This window comes from Sorex fumeus, unplaced genomic scaffold (genome assembly GCF_029834395.1).
Source record: "Sorex fumeus unplaced genomic scaffold, SorFum_2.1 ptg000014l, whole genome shotgun sequence".
NCBI lineage: Eukaryota > Metazoa > Chordata > Mammalia > Eulipotyphla > Soricidae > Sorex > Sorex fumeus.
Window position 1 is genome coordinate 39901609 of NW_026606071.1, and position 17145 is coordinate 39918753.

Below are 17145 nucleotides of genomic sequence, written 5' to 3' on the forward strand. Positions count from 1 at the left end.
CTGCCATGTGGGCGGGATACTCTCGGTAGCTTGCCGGGCTCTCTGAGAGGTACAGAGTAATCAAACTCAGGTTGACCATGTGCAAGGCAAACATCCTACCCGCTGAGCTATCACTCCTGCAAAGGAAAAGTTTGGAGCAAGGTTGAGTAGTCTGGGGCACCCTGAGGAAGTTGGGTGAGTCCAGTGCCCACCCAAACACAGCCCTGGCAGCTGAAAGTCTCCAAAACCCATATCGCCACCATGCTCCTGGTTAGATTCCACTGCTTGGGACAAGCCTCATTCAAAAATTTATATCTTGAAAATCTCAGGCATTTTGTTACTGAAATCTTCAGGCTCTTGGAGTACTGGGGATGGACTACTTCCCCACATTACCCTGTACCTCTAGAAGCCCTGGCAATCACACACATACCCAAAAGCCATCACCCAGTTAAAAATTTCACTCTACCTGTTTCACACTGTTAATATCTTTGGATTTCCTAGAGAGTGCAGTCTGCAAATGCAGCCACTTGATATCTCAAACTCTAAAACACAGATGAACAAATCAAGAGTAGCACTCCAGATTAGTTGGGATGTAATGTAGAAGGAAACTAATCTTGATGAACAAAATATAAACACAGAAGGCTTAACCTATAACAACATCTTAGTAGTCCCTTAGACGGGGTTTAATGTCTCCATAGTGAGATATAACAATCTTCATCGACTTTCTTCTAAGGAAACATTTTTAATCATTCTTTTAGCAATTATTAATAACACACAATATAAAATATATTATTGAGGACCTGCTGTGGGGGGCAGACTTAAAGTGTAGTTGGGAAAATTGAAGGAGATAAGGTGATGGAAAGGTTCAATGGTGGTGAGATTGGTGTTGGCATATTGGTATATTGAATGCCTGTAGCAAATCATCATTAGCAACTCTATTAAACCCTAGTGTTTATATAAGGGAAACCATAGTGTTTATGTAAGGGAAAATTAAATTAAAATATAGTTGAAATTAAAAAAGATTATCTCACTGAATTTTTACTATATATGGGTTATAACTAAGCTACATGTGTTCCCCTTATTTTCCAGGACAGATCTTTCTTTTCAAATTTCTCCACAGCATCTTTTTGCCTTTGCAGGAAAAGTCCTTTTGTGGGTTAAAAATCTGTGTTTTAACATCCATTGACTTCAAACCTAGGCTCTCGAGTTGTTTCTGTTAATGGGCTTAATGTACACAGGGAATAATGTCAAGGACATTCATGTTACAGGGCTTGATCCCTCTGTTTCATTACAGGGTCTGGTAGACAATCAATACTGAGGACTAAGATGTATTAGGGTAAATAACAAAGTATGTTTGCATTCCCTTGTATCATGTCAGCAGAGCCTGTAATTGCTGAACTTTTCTGAAATGCACAACTACCATGAATGGCCACACAGTAATAAAAATGTTACTGTCAGAGGCTAAAATGCAGAAAGAAGCTCAAAAATAAAAAGAATTATTTTATCGTGTCTTTCCGCTCTGTTAGAAAATGGTGATGTGTAAGAAATTCATCTCTTGAAGTTGATGTAATTTTATAAATATGAAGGGAAATACTTATAATTTTTGGTTCATAACAATTTAACAGGAAATACAGAGGATTAGTTTCCACAAAACTGAATTTTGAGAACACTAATAAATTGCACTGTCATTTCTTTTTCTGGACTATAATCCCTCACATGACAGAATGGTCTGACAATTGGGCAGGTGTTTTAATAATAGACTGGGATTTGCTTTAAACTATTTCTCTGAAATGTCTTTTTTGAGAGACTTAAAGCTAAGACCCACATTATTAGAACATCAAACTGAAAAGCTGATTTTCTATAAATGGTATGCTTTTGGCCATTGACAAAACACTCTGCCATTGACAGCCAGGGGTGTGGTCACTGGTATGTTGAGAAACCTCCAGTCCATTTCCACCCTCCTTCCCCCTCCTGCCTCCACCCCACCTTGTAGAGGACCTGGAAAAGCCTTGGATATATTCATAAGACATCTTTCTTTGACTGCATATGTCAAATAAACTTCAAAATAGATATGTTTCATTCCTTGTTTGTATGTGTGTCTATCTGACTGGCTATGTGTCAAACTGTGTTCCTAGATATGTATTTTATATGCCAGTACTTGTCTATTTTCAGAATGATATTTTACGTTTTGGAAATTAGATTAAGGAGGCCATGAATATTTGAAAATCTGTGCATGTAAACATGTATAGGAACATGCAAGCCTGCATCTGAGTGTACAAATACATACACATAGGGAATATTTTTTATGTGTATGTGTCTATATACATTTCTGTTTCTGTCAATATATTTGTCTATGTGTCTATTACATATATATTAAATGTGCTTTTTTGGGGTCATAGCTGGCTATGCTCAGGGCTTACATTCAGGAATCATGTCTAACAGTGCTTTGGGGATCATACGGGGTTCTGGGCATTGAACCTGGGTTGGCCTTGCAAAAGGCAAATGCCCTACCCACTGTACTATTTCTCCATATGTTCTATGATGGTCTGTCTCTGCATGTAATCATAAATTTGCCTGTATTTTAGTGTATGTTTGTATGTCTAGCAGTGTGGTATATGAGTATGAAGCGGTCATTGAAGCCCTAGCCAATCAAGGCATTCAAGCCCAATACATCAAGATCCTCCGTGAGCTGTATTGCGGATTCACTACCAGGATCTCACCATTCTACAAAGAAGTGATCATTGATGTCAAGAGAGGGGTGCGGCAGGGTGATACCATTTCACCGAAACTCTTCAGTGCCACCCTCGAGAACATCATGCGACGACTGGAATGGGAAGGAATGGGAGTGAAGATAGATGGTCGGCAATTACACCACCTCCGCTTTGCTAATGACATTGTTTTAATAACACCAAACATCAGCCAATTGGCACAAATGCTGGCCGACTTTGACCGTGAGTGTGGAAAGGTAGGACTACAGCTGAATCTTGCGAAGACAATGTTTATGAGAAACAGCCTCGTTCCTGATGCCCCATTCGCTCTCAACGGAATGACCATCTCCGAATGCAATAGCTATGTGTACCTAGGTCGAGAAGTCAACATGACAAATGATCTGGCACCCAAGCTGCGCAGGAGGAAGAGAGCGGCTTGGAACGCCTTCAAGAACGTTGAAGAAATAGCTAAGAGGACGAAGAACCTCCAGCTCCGGGCACATCTCTTTGATTCCACTGTTCTTCCTGCATTAACATATGCCTCAGAGACCTGGGCCCTATGCAAACAGGGTGAGAACGCTATTCAGGTCTCCCAAAGAAGAATAGAAAGAGCTATGCTTGGAATATCACGTTTCACTCAAATGAGAGAAAAAATCCGGAGTTCCAACATCCATCGACGATCAAGAATCAGGGATGCTGTCTCATTTGCCAAGGTGTCAAAAATCAGATGGGCTGGTCACATAATGAGATTTAAAGGCGACCGCTGGACTAGAGCTGTTACTGACTGGATTCCACGGGATGTCAAACGACTGCGTGGCCGGCCACCTACCAGACGGTCAGACTTCTTCGTGAAGATCATGAACGATCGGTTTGAGGCTCTTCATGTTCCCAGAGCGAACAGATGCCATTGGGCTACACTAGCATGCAACAGGGACAAATGGAGACGTTACTGGCACCCGCTCGAGCAAATCGACGACTAATGGGAAGTTAAGTGATTAAGTGATACTCATATGTATATATTTATCCATTTATGTGTATATATAACCAGGTGTTTAGATATGCTTGTTTATTTCTGTTGTGATACATGAGACAGTCTGTGTTTATCTGTGGAGATTTATGTGTTTTATTAATGTGTGCATATTTGCTTCTGTATGTACATGTGTATGGAATCTGTGCATGCATGTGTGTCTTTATGTGTGTTATATTTGTGCCTATATTGTCTGTTTTTATGCATTTGTGCATACTTTATATATGTGTTCATGTATGCATATATAATACATCTATGTTTGTTCAATTATGTACATGTGTTTGTCTATATGGGTCTATATCCTTTCCTATATCTGTGTGTATGTGTATATATGTGGAGATACTGTGTGTGTATCCATATCCCTTTTCTAGAGCGAATGAACCCATAACCCCCATCCCAGAAGAGGAACTTGGTTACATTAGTTCCATGATATTGGTAAAGAACCAGGATCCTCTAAAAGAACATGGTGTTGGAAGAGGCTGAGAAGTGGTCTTGTTGCAAAAAGCTTCTGACACATCCTGATTTTGCTCACATTGGCCTGAGAGTGTCTTTCAGACACTTTAATGGGTCATTTCCTAAACTCCTAGTTTTAGTACAATTGACCCTTTTTTTCTGAGACAGCAAATACCAAATGATATAAAATTATTCTACCTGATAGCTAGGCATAAGATTTAAAAAAAAAAAAGTTATTTTTTTCTAACTGGCACTTTAGAGAGAAAGCCTCGCTAAACGTTTTCCATCCTTTTCCTCCACCCTGTTTAACTGTACGCAAACCATTACCATTGGTTCCACTTGACAGTCCACTGAGATTCTTTGCCACCGATGCTGAGATTCTTTGGGAAGCTGTTGGGTGATAAAGAGTCTGACCTGAGAATCTCAGAATAGGCCAGGTCTAATATGCGGGCCCCAACTTCTCACAATTCACAGAGTCCCCATGTTCCAGATGGACCCTTTAACATGGGTCCATGATAGTTCCAAGGAAGTTCTTTCAAAGATCAGGGAGTCCACTAACTTTTTATAGGACCAAGATAGAGCTAGATAGAGCTTAAAGACAGTCCAGAACATGCTGACCCATTGTGATCTAGAAATTTTAAAAAGTTAGAACACAGAAAAGCTGGAAGGCTCCACAGCCATGTGATCTGGAATTTAATAATGAATTTAATCTGACATCTAGCATGGCTCTTACTGTCTCTGTACCCCGATTTTATATTCTGAATAATGATTTAAAAATCTACTAATCTATTAGCAGCACATAGCTTACTCACTTGCTTATAGATTCACTGTATCACTGTATCACTGTCATGCCATTGTTCATCTATTTACCCAAGCAGGTGCCAGAAACATGTCCATTCGTCCCAGCCCTGAGATTTTAACAGCCTCTCCTTGCTCATCTTTCCCAACATCGCCATATTGGAGGCCCTTTCAGGTCAGGGGCATGAGACCCGTTATTGTTACTATTTTTGGCATATTGAATATGCCATGGGGAGCTTTCCAGGCTCTGTGCGGGCAGAATACTCTCGGTAGCCAGTCTCTTCGATATATATATATATATTATATATATATAATATATTATACGTATAATATATATTATATATATCCCTCTATGATTTGTTGCCTACTGTCTGAACCCCATCAAATATGGTGAGGTAATTATGGAAAATGGGTAAGGAGTGTCTTATTATATGTCCAGGAATATGTTCACTCATATGTGAGGCTCTGCCTGAGCATGTGGAAAGCAGCCTGGAGCGTGGCAGTGGTTGGATAGTGGAGGTTGACTGCCGGGTCTGGATCCTTTGGGGTTGGGAGGGCTCTCACCCACCCCCCTCCTGGGGCGCCCCAAGTTAAAACATCCTGGCACAAAGTCTGACGGCATGGTTATGGGGGCCTGATTTTATGCTCCCTTCCAGGAGAAGCAGTCATGAGTTTATAGATTAAAAAAAATATTTATATCAATCTATTCATATCTATCTGTAATTATGTCAAACTTTATTTTCTTTGTATCTACATATCTCTCTTTATGTCTGTATATGATCTATTTTTTATTGATATTCATGTCGGTTTCTCTATACCTATGCTTATCTATATGTTAGTCTATGTAGATGTTTATTATATCCAGAGAGTGATCAGGGCAGGGTTTGGAATACATAAGTACTCACTCAACAAATGTGTTATTACTATTGTTATAATAATTATCATTATCACCATCAGTGCCCATGCTCTAGCGATAGCACAGCAGTGGGGTGTTTGCCTTGCAATGGCCGGCCAGGCCGACCCAGGTTCGATTCTTCCGCCCCTCTCAGAGAGCCCGGCAAGCTACCGAGAGTATCTCGCCTGCAAGGCAAAGCCTGGCAAGCTCCCCATGACATATTCGGTATGCCAAACACAGTAACAACGTATCTCACAATGGAGATGTTACTGGGCCTGCTCGAGCAAATCGATGAACAGCGGGAAGACAGGACAGGACAGGACAGGACTATCACTGCTCACATTTTCATTCTTTAATATTATTTCTACTCTTCTCAAACCTCCATTGCTTCTTGGACAAAAAGAAATAATTATTTTTTAATTCAATGTATGGACTACACTGGAATACTACTGCAAAAAATGTATGCCTATATATATGTGTGTGTGTGTGTGTGTGTATATATATATATATATATTACAGAGTTAGTGGTACAAAATTCTACATAAATAAAACACTTCCTGACATCTATGTATCTATGTATTATTAGTGGGATATGTACATCATGACAAAATAAAATTGAAGTTCAAAGCAAGGTAATTTTTGATAAAAATTATAGGTGAGGTATAGTTATAAAACTTTTAGATAAGGGCTTTCTATGAAGGTTCAAATTAGGGTCAATAGGTAGAGCAAAATAAAGAGAAAAGACAATTGAGAGAAGGCACTAAGGATCTCCTACAAAGAACAGACACAGCAGTGAGGATAACCGACACAGCTTGAACAAGGAATGTGGAATTGAACCCGGGTTGGCCGTATGCAAGGCAAACACTCTACCTGCTGTGCTTAAGGCTCCAACCTCAAGAGGGAACTCTTAGGAAGCTGACTAGACCACCGTGTTTTAACCCCGTGAGCACTGAAGAAGTCCCCCAATAACAAGACTCTGACCCCACCCTGAAATTAGCATGCATGCAGCCGACTCAATCCTCTTCACTTCTGAAATGTTCCTCAAGTGCACCTGTTTCCCATGACAGACAGGTGAATCCCACGACTCACACTGTCTTTCTTTCTTTGCCTTTTATCTCCTGTCTGTTAGCTCCTGGGGATGGGCCCCAGTGGGTTGGTCTCTGGGATCTTCCTATCTCCCTTTCCTTGGCCCATCCATAAACACCTCCTTGATGGAGCTGGACCACCTTCCTCTAGTCCTGCCTCGCCTCAGTGAAATCCAATCTCTTCACCAGCAGTGTCCTAATTGACAAATCCAGAGACTTTATTTTTTTAAATTTTAGTCACCGTGCAGGCTGGAGTGATAGCATAGCAGTAGGGCGTTTGCCTGCACGCAGCCAGCCCGGCAGAGCCAGATTCGATTCCTTCGCCCCTCTCGGAGAGACTGGCAAGCTACCTAGAGTATTCAACATGCAAGAGACAGTAACAAGAAGTCTCACAATGGAGACGTTACTGGGACCACTCGAGCAAATCGATGAACAACAGGAGGACAGTGACAGTGACAGTCACCATGCATTACAATACCGTTAAGGGTCGGGTTCTAGGCATGCACACAATGTTTAAATCCCACGTCCTCCACCTGACTGACTGCTTTCCTTCACTCAGCATCCCTTCTGAAATCTCTCTTCCTCCTAACTCTGTAGTTGTGCTGCCATGGTAAGCTCAGTTCTGTGAGACCAGTTCTCAGATGCTGTTGCCTTTGGCCATTTGTTACTTATTCCTGTACCTTGCTTCTATCCATACCCCATTGAGAGAGATCATTCCCTCTACTTCTGGCTGACATCACTTAGCATGATACTCTCCAGTTCCATCCATTTAGCCAAAAATGGCATGGTTTCTCCTTTTATCATAGGTGAGTGGTAGTGTCTGTATGCCATAGTTTCTCTATCCAATCATGAACATTGGGTTGTTTCTTGAACACTTGGGTTGTTTCCAGATTTTGGCTCTTGTAAATAGTGCTGTAATTAACATAGAAATTTGGATGATTTTTTTGAGTAGGGGTTGGAGCTATAGCACAGCAGGTAGGGTGCTTGCCTTGCATGCAGCTGACCCTGGTTTGATTCCTCCATCCCTCTTGGAGAGCCCAGCAAGCTACCGAGAGTATCCCGCCCACACAGCAGAGCCTGGCAAGTGACCTGTGGCATATTTGATGTTCCAAAAGCAGTAACAAGTCTCACAATGGAGACTGGTGCCCGCTCAGCAAATTAATGATCAACGAGAGGACAGTGTTACAGTGCTACAGTATTAAAAACAACATTAACAATTGTATGAATACTACTAATAATCTTAAACTTTGTGTACTTTTATGGGGACCTATGTTAATAAGAATGAGTTTTTTGGTTTGTACTATAGGAAAATGAGTCATCATTATAATGCATACCTAAAACTGGTATCATTTTCTATTGTGGTGTAAATTGAAAATATAGGCTATGAATAAAATAATAATAACAGTCAGGAAAAATATTTTTGAGAAAAATGATGCTGCTTAGCCATGTGGGATCTTAACCAAACACAGACCATACTGTAGACTGAACATCTGCTTCAGCTGAGTTCTCCCCTAAGACCCTGTGAATATGGGATCCTACTTATTTTTTTTTTATCAAAGCCTTCATTTCTCTGCTGGATTCCTCTATTCTGAAAACATTTCCCACAGGACCAGTCATCAATGAATATTTTTCCTCCTTGTGAAAGACAGTCATGCTGTGATTGCAAAGTAAAGTCTCCTCTATCTTTCCCCAGAAAATTTAATGCCACCCATTACACCACTAAGTTGAGTAATGCTTGCTATAGATCATTCCTGCTACCTTGAAATTGTCCATCTGTGATATTTGGAGAAAATTTCTACTCAGAGGTTCTAGTAAGCCCACTTCCAAATGTACTGTGTCCTCGTGTTAGGATTTTAGTCCCAAATTGAAAACATCTTGCAAAATTACCTGTTTGCTCCTATGTAAGGCACTAAAGTTAATTTTTCTTGAGAGTTTGGTTTGTGACCCAGGGACTAGAGTACAGTAAGTACAGTATCTACCTTTAATGCAACTTCACCTGGTTTTGATCTCCTGTACCACATAAGGTCCCCCTAGCATAGTCAGGAATAACCTTTGAGCCAGGAGTAAGCCCTAAACACCACTGGGTGTAGCCTAAAAATCTAAAAAACAAAGGAAAGAGAGATAGAGAAGCAAACAGGAAGTAAGTTTGTGTCCCTAACTACTTATATCTTCAAACTAAACAAAGGTTATAGTAATCAAAAAAACAAAAACAAAAACAAAAAAACTCACAGAAGTCACAATGGTCTTCATAAGCTTTTTGGCCTATGGTTGAAGAAAACTAGGGGCCCTTGAGACCACCCAGATCTTGTACACAAGCACCTAGGATGTTAGCACCAAGAGGTAAGACCAAAGTGATTGAATGGTGAATAGCACATGTTGTTATGAAGGTGAGTTAGAGGGAAGACAGACATTACCATTTATGCTTTTTACACTCTGAGAAACGTAATACTGAGAGAAAGAGACGGGTGAAAGGAGAGAGACCATGGAGGATAGGGAAGAAAAGAATGGGAAGACTCGGACAGAGCCACTGCCAAGTGCTCACCCAAGTTGTACTTTGAGATGAGACCCTAGATCCCCAGTTATCATAAAATGTATCCTCATACACTGGGGCCTATCTCTGATTCAGCTCTGCTTTAAACAAAAGACCATCATTGTCAAGATATAGGCTGTTTCCCTTTTATCACAGGAAGAATGTTTAGGTAGGTTAAGGTCTGTAGAAATTATTTATCCCGGAAAAAAAGAGCAAGTTTGTGAAATTGGCAAGCCCTCTACTTAAGGATTAAAGCAACCCTTTAATTTAACCCTAAAATCTCTGATTCTCTGAAACACGTATCTGCTATGTCTTGATGTGAAGCAAGGAATGAAGATTTCAAGAACTTGCCGGACTACTTAATGGATTCGTTTTTCTCCCAACTTTGAAGATCAATCTTTTGCCTTCTGAAGTTTGCTTTACTGAGTATACAGTCGAACTGAATGCCTTGTGTTCACTCCATTTTGCTGTGTCTTCTTAAAAACTGAAGTAGCAAATTGAAAGTTTTCAGAGTATCTGTGAAGGACATCCACCATCTCGGAATTAATGGATCTGTTAGAAATCAAGTCAGGCTGTCCCTTGCTTCTCCCATCGGAGATGAATGCAGACACACACATCAGAGTAACCCTTAGTCTTATCTCATCTCCCTATCACTCCTCTGCTCTTTTCAGAGCTATGTGAATGTGATTTCCAGTTCTAGTTATTATAATTTCATCTTCGCACAGTGGTAGGGCATTTGCCTTGCACACAACCAGCCTGGCTGACCCGGGTTCGATTCCTCTGCCCCTCTTTGAGAGCCTGGCAAGCTACCGAGAGTATCTCACCCGCCCGGCAAAGCCTGGCAAGCTACCCGTGATGTATTTAATATGCCAAATACAGCAACAACAAGTCTCACAATGGAGACATTACTGAGCCAACTCGAGCAAATCCATGAACAACAGGAGGGCAATGCTACATTGCTACAGTGCTTTCTTTCCAAAAAGAAAGTGATAAGGAAGCTAGGAAAGAGAAGAGAAAAGAAAATCAAGAAATGTACATGGTGAATGTCATGTGTATCCCATATTTTTTTTTCTATTCTGGACCTCCTCATTAACCTTCAAATGATCATGGACAAACAAAATCAGCATGCAAAGGTATGCTGGCCTTTCTTTGGGGCACTCACAAGCGAGTTAATAGAACACAGCTGTGTTCTAAGTCTCAGTATCTGTACAAACAAAAAAGAAAAAGAAAAAGACCTAACTATTTAGGTATTTGAGGGTTTGGCTATAACCATGCTTTCTTGTTATTGAGGAAGACAGCGATTGCTTTTTTCTTTCAGATTAATGTTTTCTAATTCCCAGTTTACTTCAGTGTAATGCACTGGAGATTTTTCCGGGATAAATAATTTCTACAGACATTAACCTACCTAAACATTCTTCCTGTGATAAAAGGGAAACAGCCTATATCTTGACAATGATGGTCTTTTGTTTAAAGCAGAGCTGAATAATTCACTTGGATGCGGATTTTCGTTGTGTGTAACCGAAAAACTAGACCAGTCACTTAATTTAACATCAAGAAAACAATGAAACTGGTCTGTGGTCTCTTAGTGGAAGTAAATTTCTAATTTACACCTGTAAATTTTTTTTCAGGCTGTTCCACTTGATTGAATTTGGGGATAATAGAAGCAATGAGCAAGTTTGTGAAATTGGCAAGCCATCTACTTAAGGATTAAAGCAACCCTTTATTTTCTTCAATGTATAAGGCCTCTATACAGTTGCCTTTTCTTCCTTTTGGTTTCTTGAGTAAAGATTGAATGTTGTTTTTGACCTCCCTTCCACTTACTACTAAAATTATATTTGCCCTTCAGATATCACTTCTTCCTTATGGTGAATAAACAAAGGCTACAAATTCTTGGACACGGTGCTTATGGAAGCCGAAGGCCACTCTCCTGCCCAGGGACGGACTTTCTGTCTTGCTTTCTCCAATAGAATGGTTTTGTTCCTACATTCTTTGTAGAAAAATCCTTAACCAGATCTATGAGCTCATTAACTGTCTTTCTTTCTGTTGTATTAGTGCAGGAAAGAACTTTCACTATTTACTCTGAGATCTCTTTGCATCAATTTTAGAAACAATTTTTTGACTGTTCTTTTAACCTTCCCCAAAGAACCTCTGTTCTAATGTTGTTTGTTTGTTCTTTGGGGGCTGGGGGGCAGACCTGGTGGTGCTCTGTGCTTAGAGATTTATCACTTCTGGTGACCCAGAGGGACCATATGAGGTACAGAGGATCAAAACTGATTCAGTTGCATGCAAGATGCCCTACTATGTATATCACTGGGTTCACTACCAAAGAACCTCTGAAAGATGCTCTCTGCTCTCAGGGACCACCACACCCACAGTTATTCTGTATGTTCAGTTTAGGAGAGGAGCACCAGGCATCTCTTTCAGTCCTTAACTGAAGTAGAACAAACCACCCTAAAACGTCCTTGTTAAAATGGCAGCTTTGGGGGAATCTCTTTCGCAAATTTGGGAGGAGATTAGATTCGACTAAGTGGTTCTCCAGGTCCATGCAGGCTCATATGGAAATGACTGGGTTGAAAAATGCAAGATGGCGCTATCCACAGCTGGCAGGTAACCATGGCTGCGACTGGGAATTTAGCTGGGAATTTTCTGGCAAGACCTTTCCATAGCCCTTGGTTGAGTTCCAAGAGGAATTAATTGGAGCGCATGAGTGTTCTAAGAGGGAGAAAGTGAAAGTTCCCAAAGGTTATAATCTACCAGCATCAAAAGGAGTTTCACATCTTTCCTACCACATCCCAGGCTCCGAGGCTTAAGAGATCACAGCTCTAGTAGCATTAAAAACAAAACAAAACAAACAAACAAAAATAACCCTTATCTTATTGGAGGAGAATCTGTGGCTTTTTGAACTTAAAATATTACTTTTCCTTGAAGACTTAATCTAGGTTTAAAATACCCTCTTTATCTATCCATGCTCTATTTTTCTGTATTACCCACCACATATCTCTCCCTTCTACTCCTGTACTGTGTTCTTAAGTCATCTAGGGCCTTATATGATCTGAAACTATAGCAGTCATTTTTATCATATATATATATGAGTACAATAAAATATGTATAACATATAAGAACAAAACTCATGATGATGTTTAAGACAGGTGGTGGGTACATGCAAATATATTTTATGGCTTTCTCTAATTTTATACATGTTACAAGTGTCTATAGCAAAAATATAAGAGAGAAGGGATTTTTTTGTACATCTAAATAATAATATTATAGTATTCTGTAGCTGAGTAGTGATATTCATGGCTGCCTGATAACATTTCAAAAAAGAATTCACAACCAGAAGTACTTGAAATGGAAGATATCATAAATCATTCCCAATGATGCTTGGCCAGACCATGTGGATTAAAGCTCAGTACTCAGGCCCGACAGCATGAAGACTGCCAGGTGATACTGGGAGCAGTGTTCATTGCCAGAATCTAACTCAGGTCCTTGCACATGCAAAGCATGTGCTCTACAAACTGAGAAATTTCCCTGGTCCCTTAATAACTTCTTGTAAATGTTTTCAAAACACCGATGTTCATCTAATGTAAATATAGTCAGGAAACATAATTAAATGCTTGGATTTTCCTGGATTATGGTGAAAGTGAATGTACTTCTAAAACTACATAATTACACAAACCTTAGGAAACAGAGTTGTGCAGTTATAGAGAGGAACAAATAACTGCAGTAAAAGAGATGTGCTCGGGGAAAAAAAAAAGAAATAGAATACTTGATGAAGACTTCATTATGAAGGCTAAATCTGGGTCTATTTTATATCTGGAGATTAAAAGGTCCTTCATAATATGCAAGGTCTGACAAGTGCTTTTATCAAACGTGCTTAAGAAGATTGCCTGGACATCTTAAGCATTACAATAGCTTCATCCTTTGTGATTATCAGCAGCTAAAAGTGACCTGACTGGCATAAGCCTGTGTAGGGCTTTAACTATTTGGTGGGGGTGTCATGGGATGATGACAGCAAGGGGAGTTGACAAAAGAGGATTCCCCCAACCAGTGAGGATACATGAGCTTGGCAGTCCGAAGCAAGAACAAAGTCTTACTAGGTGAATCTAGATGTTATTGCTATGAGATCTGCTCTTCTGTAGTCTGTTTAGCTCATCAAGCTTAAAAAATTCAACAGAACTCTTTGAGACATGTCATAGTAATACTGAGAGTCATCAACCTACGCGTGTAAGAGTCCTCTTTCTTATGTGTCCTGTTGACCCAAAGTCACTACTGTTGGTGGGCAGTGTTCTCTTTTGACTTAACCAAGTAGGTCACTTTAATTCAAATTGAAGTCTAAGAAATTGCACTTATTTTCTTTCATATATGTCTTTGTTGGCTGGAGTGATAGCACAGAGGTAGGGCATTTGCCTTGCTCACAGCCAGCCTGGCCAAGCTGGGTTCGATTCCTCCACCCCTCTCAGAGAGCCTGGCAAGCTACTGAGAGTATTCGATATGCCAAACACAGTAACAAGAAGTCTCACAATGGAGACGTTACTGGGCCCGCTCGAGCAAATTGATGAACAATGGGAGGACAGTGTTTGTTGATCTCAGCCCCATTAGAATACAAATTTTATAAGGTCAGGACCAATTATTTTCTTGATTTTATTATATATGGTTTTACATGCGTGTTTGTACACCTATGTGTGTATGTGTGTGTATAAATCTTCAGTACTTAGAACAATGTCTGACATATTTTGCTGAATGATTATGTAGAATGTCCTGAAGTTCATTAACGTTCTGACTCCAAGAAACCACTTTGGGTAATATGCTACCAAACAGGATGGATCATATCTGATTTATTCATCATCTTGGTTTCTAAAAGTTGATGACAGATGTTATCATCTAAATGTTACCTGATTGGGGTCCATTTCTATCTGTATGTTGTTCACCTTACAAATAACCATTAATTCAATGATATATATGTATATTTTATTCTGGAGTGCCCTTTTCTTTTTTCCCATAGAATACCCAAGGGCTTAGTAAAGATTCATAAAAATTAGTAATCTGTTAATATTATACATATCCAAATTGTTTCATGCGATATGCATTTAATGTAAATATGTATAATATTTCTCTTCCCTTCTACCTCTATCCCCACAATTAAATATTAATTTCTGAAGTAATTAAATCATTTAAAAGTAAAGTGTTACGCAGAACTAAATATACTTTGAAAATCCTTTTTATTTATTTATTTATTTATTTATTTATTTTTTGCTTTTTGGGTCATACCCGGCGATGCAGAGGGGTCATTCCTGGCTCATGTACTCAGGAGTTACTCCTGGCGGTGCTCAGGGGACCATATGGGATGCTGGGAATCGAACCCGGGTCGGCCGCGTGCAAGGCAAACGCCCTCCCCACTGTGCTATCTCTCCAGCCCTGAAAATCCTTTTTAAAAATCCAAAGCATGGCACTGACTTTAAAAGTCATAGTAGTGTCTGGACAGTGCTCAGCGGGCTGTGTGCGTGCATTGTATGAAGGAAACCTGAATTCAGTTCCCTTCTCCTAAGAACCACCAGGAGCAACTTTGGAGCAAGAGCCTGAAGTAGCCTCCATTCACTGCCAGGTGTACCTCCCCAGCCTCCCCCCAACACGAAAAAGAACCCCTAAAATAATGCCAGTAATAGTTTTCAATAAAATGTGTAGTAGTCACTTCTATTCTTTTAATCATCTCATAACTTCTAATACTATGTGCAATGTTTTTTACATTTCTTTGAAAAATGCTTTTATACAGTCATTACCTTTTAGGTTTTCACACTATACCTAAAATGTTGTTTCTATTTCAGTGAAATCCCACCTAAGGGAGTGAAGTTTGTTTCTCTGATGAAAACAACAACAACAACAACAACAAAAACTTAAGTACTGGGAATCTAGATTGATTTGCCTTGAATTATTAACTAATTAGTATTCATGCATCTTTAAATACTTCCTAAGTGTCTTAATTCTTAATTTCATGTGAATAGCATATAAACGTTTCTGTGCAACCTGGAAGATTCTCTGGATATCACTAGAGACAGTGGGCTGATTCTATGCTCTATGCCACTTGGAGGTGAAACCTACTTGGACTAAACAGGGTTAAACAGAATTTACTGTTTAAACTCTATAGAAGTATCAAGACCTCCTATGACTCAGTTTTCTTCTTTCTGAATGAGTTTTTAATCATACTACTTCTCTCGGATCACATCTGTTCATGATGTAATGCTACGGGTCAGCCTGGGTTCTGTCAAAATGAAGCTGGTTTTACCAAATCCCAAATTACAGTGTGTTTTTACTAACCAGTTTTATAGACTAGACATTTCACTCAAGCAGAAGGGAATTCCCACTGCACTTGAGGGCTAGCAGAGTCTTCAGAACAGGCTACTGGTTTTGCTGGCTTCATCCTATCGTACTGGTTTTGGTGGCACCTCAAGGAAAAAGAAACAGGATCAATTCAATGGAATATGAAAATATGAATATAACTTGCTCTATCTTAATTTATCCTTGTTTATGAGAAACACTGGGTGAAATGGTTTTTTACTGTGTCTCAATGAAGAGTTTAATACAATTGTAAAACAAACCTTTTAAAGACAGAAAACTAACGCTCTGGTACTTAAATGGGGGTGAAAATATAAATATAGAAGATAAGGAATCACAGTTCTGCTTTTTAAAAGGAAATTGCATCATAAAATTCTATAGAATTAGCATAAAATTTCTACATAGTTTAACTTACGTTTTCCTCTGGCTTTACTGAGCAAAAAATCTCATTGAGTGCTGCTTATTTCCTAGCTAAACCCATTGACTTACTGACCATACAAGGAAAAATTAAAGATAGGAGAAATTAGTGCAGCAGAAGGAAAATAAGAGGAGAAGCACTATAACCAATATGATTCAAAATGTAGGGTATGGTCCTATGTCTTTTATAAACATGCTTATTCAGGCATTAAAAAAATTGCCAGTTGCAAATTTTACAGAGCATGTGTTTCTGTTTCTTAGTAATAAGGGTCCCAGAATTATGGACTAAGAACTGTGCCCACTATAATTTTGTTTGCTCATTCATTTATTTCTTGTCTTGGCCAATAAATACTGCATAGCTGGGATATCCAAGCAGTACATAGGCAGAGAGATATAGCAGAAAATTTCCTGCTTGCCTAGTCTTTGTACTATAGTGAAAGCAAATGAAAATTAACAACAAAATAAACATAACATATGCATTACATAATTTCAGGTAGATAGAAATTCTGCCATGTAAAGCAAAGAAAGGTTAGAGCTTAGGAAGAATAGGCTATAATTTTACATCTGGTCAAGAAGGGTTATTGTAGGGAAATAATAGAGACTTGGTGTGCTTAATAGAGAACACTGTAGAACTTTCAGGATGGGTCAGTGAACAGTTCTACACATTGATGTTGACAGAAATTCAGTTTCTTAAAATCAAGGACCTTAGTAAATTCCAGTCATGGGAGATGCAATATATGCTAAGAGAAGCAGAGAAAATAATCAAAATAAAAGCATCAATTAAGATGTGATTGTCGATTCTACATCATTATTCCATCAATTGTCCTCTAGGTGAGGAGGGGGCAGAGATTTATTCTTTTTATTTAGTTTTGTTTGCCTTGCTAACAATTGAACCCAAGTCTTTTTAAGACAAGGCATGCACT